Below are 6705 nucleotides of genomic sequence, written 5' to 3' on the forward strand. Positions count from 1 at the left end.
CGAGCAGCACCATTTTTTTATGAATATTCTATTTTTTTATGATTTTCCTTATTTTTTATCTTGAAAAAAATGTAATAAAATAAAAAGGATGTCAAAAAATAATGAAATATTTACAGACACGATCATTACATTTTTCTAGGCATGTCATAAAAAATGGCCTCAAAAAATGACAAAAAAAAGTAAGACGCTGTCAAAAAGCCCTTGCCCCGCGTAGTGGGGTGCCAGGGGCCAGCTCAGGGGCCGAAAAAAAACAAAAAAGTAAAACGCTATCAAAAAAATCTTGGCCCGCGTAATGGGGCACCCAAGGGCCGGGATCCAAGGGCCGGGATGGGTAAAAAATTTATATTTTTATTTATGTTTTACATTCCAAAATTAATATACGATTTTTAGGAATTAATGCAATGAGCGGCACAATTTCTGATGAATATTCTATTTTTTATGATTTTCTATATTTTTCATCTTCGAAAAATAAAATAAAATAAAAACGACCTCAAAACATTATGAAATTTTGCAGACATGATCCCTACATTTTTCTAGGCATACTTGCAAAAAATTGCCCCAAAAAATGACAAAAAAAAAAAGTGAAACGCTTTCAAAAAGCTTCCGGCCTGCGTAGTGGGGTGCCAGGGGCCAGGATCAGTAAAAAATTTATATTTTTATTTATGTTTTACATTCTAAAATTAATATATGATTTTTAGGAATTAGCGCAATAAGCGGCACCGCTTTTTGATGAATATTCTATTTTTTATGATTTTCTTTATTTTTCATCTTTAAAAAATAAAATAAAATAAAAACGACGTCAAAAAAAAAAGTTATATAACAGACACGATCCTTACATTTTTTTGGACGTGGCCAATACTTCAATTCCCAATCTTCAACGTTCACTTCACTTTTGTTATTCCTCTTTCTCACGACCATTTAACTGTAAACCAACCATTAACTAGTATGAAAAGAGCAAGAGAACTAAACCTTACAATGAACCATTTTGATGGAAACACTGACCTTTTGGATCCATAAATTTTGGAAGGCACAAAAGAAGGCAAATAATTATAATGTCCCACTTGATATCTAGATGAAGTTGAAAATGTATTAATTTGATTTGAGAGTTTAGACCTGGGGAAATCGCCATCAGACAGAATGCTCCACTCTTTGTGCTAGAATTCCATTTTTCCATACAGGTTTATCATTTTACTTTCTAGAGCAAACATGCCCATATATACATATATATATATATATATATAATATTTTTCCATAAGCTGATTAATGATAACCCATAAATTAATTAACAGAAACATAATTATAAATCAGTTAAACTCCTGTCGTAATATATCAATGATAAACCATGGTAATTTATTGATGAACCATAAGCCAATAAACAATATATAATAAGAACACAAATCATTGAAAAATTATAAGCTGATTAAAGATAAACCATAAATTGATTAACAAGAACACAATTCTAAATTGGATAAACTCTTGTCATGGTATATCAAAGTTTGTATTTTACTAAAGCTCCAAGCCAATATATCCTAAGACTCTCAAACAATTTCCCACTTGCCCCAGTAAAACCAACATAAGTACATTTTCTTAAGTAGAGAACATTGCAACATAAATGTTTCCCATGTCAAAAGAAGTAGGTGATTTCTAACTGGAATATGTACAACCAAAAAAGACCAAACAACATAGTCTAAAAAAGCAAGATAAGCAGCATATCTCTTTTTCTCTGGTTTGGAACTGATCTATATTAACAACGTCCTGCTGATTTTGTTCTATTACTGGTGTCTCCACAGATGGTGCCGCCCAACGCAATGCTTCTCTCAACAATTCAGGTGTCGATGGCCGATCAATCGTTATCTTCAGATGCTTAAGAGTAGGCAAAGGAGGCCGATGGTTCCGTCGTACATCTTCCTGGAAAGATGAGAGCCTACACAAATCAACACAGCAAATAAACGTAAAATGATGTAAATTAGTGCGAAATCAAAGTTAAAAGAATGGTGAAATGAAATATAGAGCATGTAGTCTTGGGATAATATACCTCTTCAGAGTGAATTCCCAGGCTCATTCTCTTTGAACCATCAACATACCTGAGAAAATCACAAAGACTGAAGTACCACTGTGAAGTTGGAGATCGGCTTGCGAGATATTTGGTGCAACCATTGAAAAATTGGACAACAAATCACCTTCAAAGCCAAAAGAAACCAAACTCGGTGCCTCAATGTTTGCCCCCACCACGCGACCCGTTTGTTTCCTCTGAAAACCAAGTGTTTTAGGTGCTGATGACGGATTGTGATGTGCTCAAACTTGCAGTTAAAAAAACTCGAACTCTCAAGAAGAGGTAGCCTATAACGTATGGCTTCAGAAAAGCTGTGATCATGCAATGTCGCGTTCGAAAATGAGAGATGTTGAAGATTTTCACAATATAAAAGCTGAAGGTCGGAGTAGTGAGGTGCTCCACTGTATACAAAAGACCGAAGATTCACAGCTTCAACATGAAATGTTAGCTCACGATCCTGAATTAGAAGGTTCCAAGAAGACCTAGACCGACGAGGCGCATAAGCAATTTCCAAAAACTTAAGGCTCAAATTCAGAACTCTTGGATTCACCAAATGCGAACAATCAAATTCCTTTAAAACAAATTTCTCAAGGGAAGGATAGCCTCTTAATAGATTGTTGAGTACCTCATCACCGAATTTAACCTTCTCTAACACCAAAGTTATAAGCTTCGGAAGGCTAATAGAAGTTATTTCGTGGTTCTATATTTCCACACAACACAACTTTACAAAAGTCAATGATGTTAACCTACACGCACCAAGTGGAATGGAGTATAGAATCCGAGCCAGAGAGCTTCTTCTGGTTGGTGTATTCGTGCCATAATTTGAATTATAGTTCGTAGTTCACTACAGTATTTTCTCTCATAAAAAACACATGTAAATCGAGAATAGTTCTGACTCATGATTCTGAATCTATAAACCAAACATCCACCTAATTCCTTCAACAAATCCCTCGAAAACAGAGTCGAAAGCAACATATACTCTGTGGTCTTCGAATCATCCGCAGGATGACGCTGCATCATGTCAAGCTTTATACTAGTCACACCCGTATTTGTAACACCGACTATGTCTTCTAATCGCTCAACAAAACACTTTATTACAAACTGATAAAATCACTCTGGATCATCAAACTCCGCTTGTCCGGTAATACTGTTGGTGTTGCGAAAACACACTTCAGTGACCGAGCGCCACATCTTATTCCAACGCTTCGAAAGGCAGCTCATCCGGACGGGTGGGAATGAAAGAAAGAATGCGGCGGATGAAAGCTGAAGATAGGTTATGGTTTATAAGAAATGACACCACCTCCCAATAGAATGAGGTCTTTTAGGTGAAGCCCAAAAGTAAAAATCATGCGGGCTCAGGCTTAAAACGGATAATATCATACTAGGTAGGGGTGCGAGTCGTTACATATGGTATCAGAGCCTCTACCCAACCAGAAATGTGGCCAACGATGACGTTAGGCCCCCATAAAGAGGGGTGATTGTGACAGTCATCAGTCTCTTAAGCCACAAAACCAAGAAAGGGTAAGTTGTGCAGTCTCACATCACCTAGGGATAAAGATAGATCTTGATTTATAACAAATGACATCACCTCCTAATGGAATGAGGTCTTTTGGAGTGAAGCCAAAAAGTAAAAACCGTGCGGGCTTAGACCCAAAACGGATAATATCATACCAAATGAGGGTGCGAGTCGTTACATAAATCATTCAATTCTGATACCAGAGGTGATTTGCACTAATTCTGCTAATTCATTATTATGTAACTCTCTTCCTCTTTACCGGTTTACTGCTTTTCTTTTAGGCGTCATGATTGATGAACAATGAAGAAAATGAATGCTAGAAGAATTCCACCAGTAGTTACTACTTTGAACAAAAATATAATCGAACAGCAGGATTATTCGGCTTTCGTTGTTCGTTGAAACATCAAGTTTCAAGAACCGTTTCTATTCACTCTCAGAACCTAAAAAAATTAAAACCCATTGATGCACGTATCTTGACAAACATATTCAAATAGTTACAAAGAAACAAAAAACTTGAAAATTAGCTTAGAACAGACCCATTTCCATATGCTTACACCCAAGAAAGAAAGAAAGAAAAGAAACAGAGAGAGAAAGAGAGAGATTTGAATGACGTGAAATCTACGAGCAATGTAGAGTCTGAACAAATGAAAGTAATACTCATAGAACAATCAAACCGGTAATAATGTAATGAAAATGAAAAAACTATAACCAAGTCATCAGAGAAACATATTACGCATTTTTTCCCCAGAAAAGAAGAGAAAATTGTTGAAACACACATTCGAGAAAGGAATCGAGAAAATTTACCGGTGGTCGTCGTCGGAGATGAAGTTTAATTTTCTCGGAACTGGAGTAATGCGTGTCTCTCAAGTAATGAGCTCAGAATTATTTCTGTCGTCGGAGGTTGAATTGAACTTCTACAGTCTTATATCCGTTCTTTTTCTTCATCTTTGAATCTTAAGGAAAAAATAATACATTAAAATTGCGGTGAGCGTGGATCGAACACGCGACCTTCAGATCTTCAGTCTGACGCTCTCCCAACTGAGCTATCCCCGCAACTGTGCATATGGTTGACAATTTTATTAATTAATTAATTATCCACAGGGACCCACATTAAATGGAACGTAGTAAATCTATTTTAACAGATCCAAATCGTAAACGTGTTAAAATTGGTTTAGAGGTCCCAATGTTATTCTTCGTTTACCCATTTTGTTTAATTATATTCTATTTTAAATTAGATATATTATGTATTATATGTTATAGAAATATTTATCTTTTTATACTCCGTGTTTTAAGTTTATTTAAAATATATATTTTTAATTTTTGATATCATCAAATTTATACTTTTAAATTAGATTTAATATACAAATTTATGTCTTATCTCACTTAATAATTGATTTTGACTTATAAATAACTAAACTATCCTTAAGAAAAAGGAAAAAAACACAAAAACTTTCTAATATTATGATAATTAAAAACTAATGACACAAATTTATCCATTTGAATAGTATTTTACATATTTTAGAGGTTAAAATTGGAAGTTTAAAGTTTTTTTAGGTTTTTTGTTCCTTTTTTATGTTTTTATTCAAGGATATTTTAGGTATTTTTAAGATTAAAATTAAGGATTGACTGTGAAAATATATAAATTTGAGTATTAAATCTAATTTGAATGTATACATTTGATGATATCAAAAACTGAAGATATAGATTGTAAATAAACTTAAAACACATAACATAAAAATATAAATATCCCTATGTTATAATATATACTTTTTTTAAGTATTATCTATTACATAATACATATGAAAATTTAAAACTACCTTTTTTATTTTTAATGTGATGTTTTGTCTAGTTGTATCATTTATTTATTTATTTATTTTACAATAAAAATAGCTACTCGAGTAAATGCAGCACCGTGAATATCTTGAACCCGTGACGGAGAAATCCGCCCCATAACCCATTAACTTATACGAGTTCACAAGGCGGGTATAGAGAATGCTTTTGTTCGCGTGGCAAGTTGGCGAGAAGACCAACCACTCCAAATCCGCCTCATTCCATTCCTAAATGTGTGCAGTTTTTAACTCCATAAATTTTTGTCTTCCCATAATCCCATATATTCTCAATTCCACTTTTAACCCCTAGTTTCTAAAATGTCCCACTTTTTGTTAGGAGTTATTTTCTTTTTCTTTTTTTTTTTTTCAAATTCTGTGAAAATTAGGGATCAAAATTTAAAAAAGAAATAAAATTTATGGATTAAAACAATACAAAAAAAGTTAATTTTCACAAATAGTATTTAAACTTTTGATGTTTTCAATATTAGTCTCTAATTTTTACAAATTTCGTTAAATATTTAACACTTAACTAACAGAAAGATCGAAATTAGAATAAAGTGATAGATTAGGAAAACAAAATAATAGATTAGAGACTAAAAATGATACATTTTAAAAATTAAGGACTAAAATAGAATTAAAGATAAAGCTCAGGAACCATTTGTGTGATTACCCAAAACTTTTACTAATATATTTTCACACGCCTAATTCTAAGTTAAAAATTATCAATAGAAATACATAATGAAATACATACTCAAATTATTTATTTCTGAAAACATAAATATGATATTATGATTTTTCTCAATGTGGTGTATATATTAGAGTATTTTATATGTAAAATATTTATTCTCCAAAAAAATATGTAAATATTTGATTCCTAGGATTTGGAGAGCTATATATTTATGTGTTCTTTTATCATGACTTTTACTCTAATGGATCTTAGTAGTTTAAGTAGATTATAGTAATCATTCAAAGGAGTCTTGAAGATTGCTGTAGACATAAATATTTTGTTTGTCCAACATATTCGTCACACCATGTCCAACTAAATGTTATGTTTAGAAAAAAAAAATTACATATTTAATTTGTTGTTTTATATTTTACTATTACACAATGCCATCTTAGACACTTATATCTATTTTGAGAAAATACCATTCAAAGATGGCAATGTTAAATAATCAAGTACTTTAACGGGATTTTTTGAACACAAGAACAGCAATTTGATAGTGTGTTATAAACTACATGGTACCAAAAGTGATTTTTCTGTCTACTTTTTGTCATTAGTTTTAAAATTTCAAACTTGTAAAAAGAAA

General features: G+C 32.5%; 1 non-coding gene across 1 annotated transcript; it reads right to left on the minus strand.

Moving 5' to 3' along the window:
* Positions 1-4549: 4549 nt before the first annotated feature.
* Positions 4550-4622, minus strand: TRNAF-GAA. Its single transcript has one exon. It is a non-coding gene; the product is annotated as a tRNA-Phe (tRNA).
* Between the last annotated feature and the right edge of the window lie 2083 nt (positions 4623-6705).

The sequence above is a fragment of the Morus notabilis genome, unplaced genomic scaffold (assembly GCF_000414095.1).
Source record: "Morus notabilis unplaced genomic scaffold, ASM41409v2 Scaffold1702, whole genome shotgun sequence".
Lineage (NCBI taxonomy): Eukaryota > Viridiplantae > Streptophyta > Magnoliopsida > Rosales > Moraceae > Morus > Morus notabilis.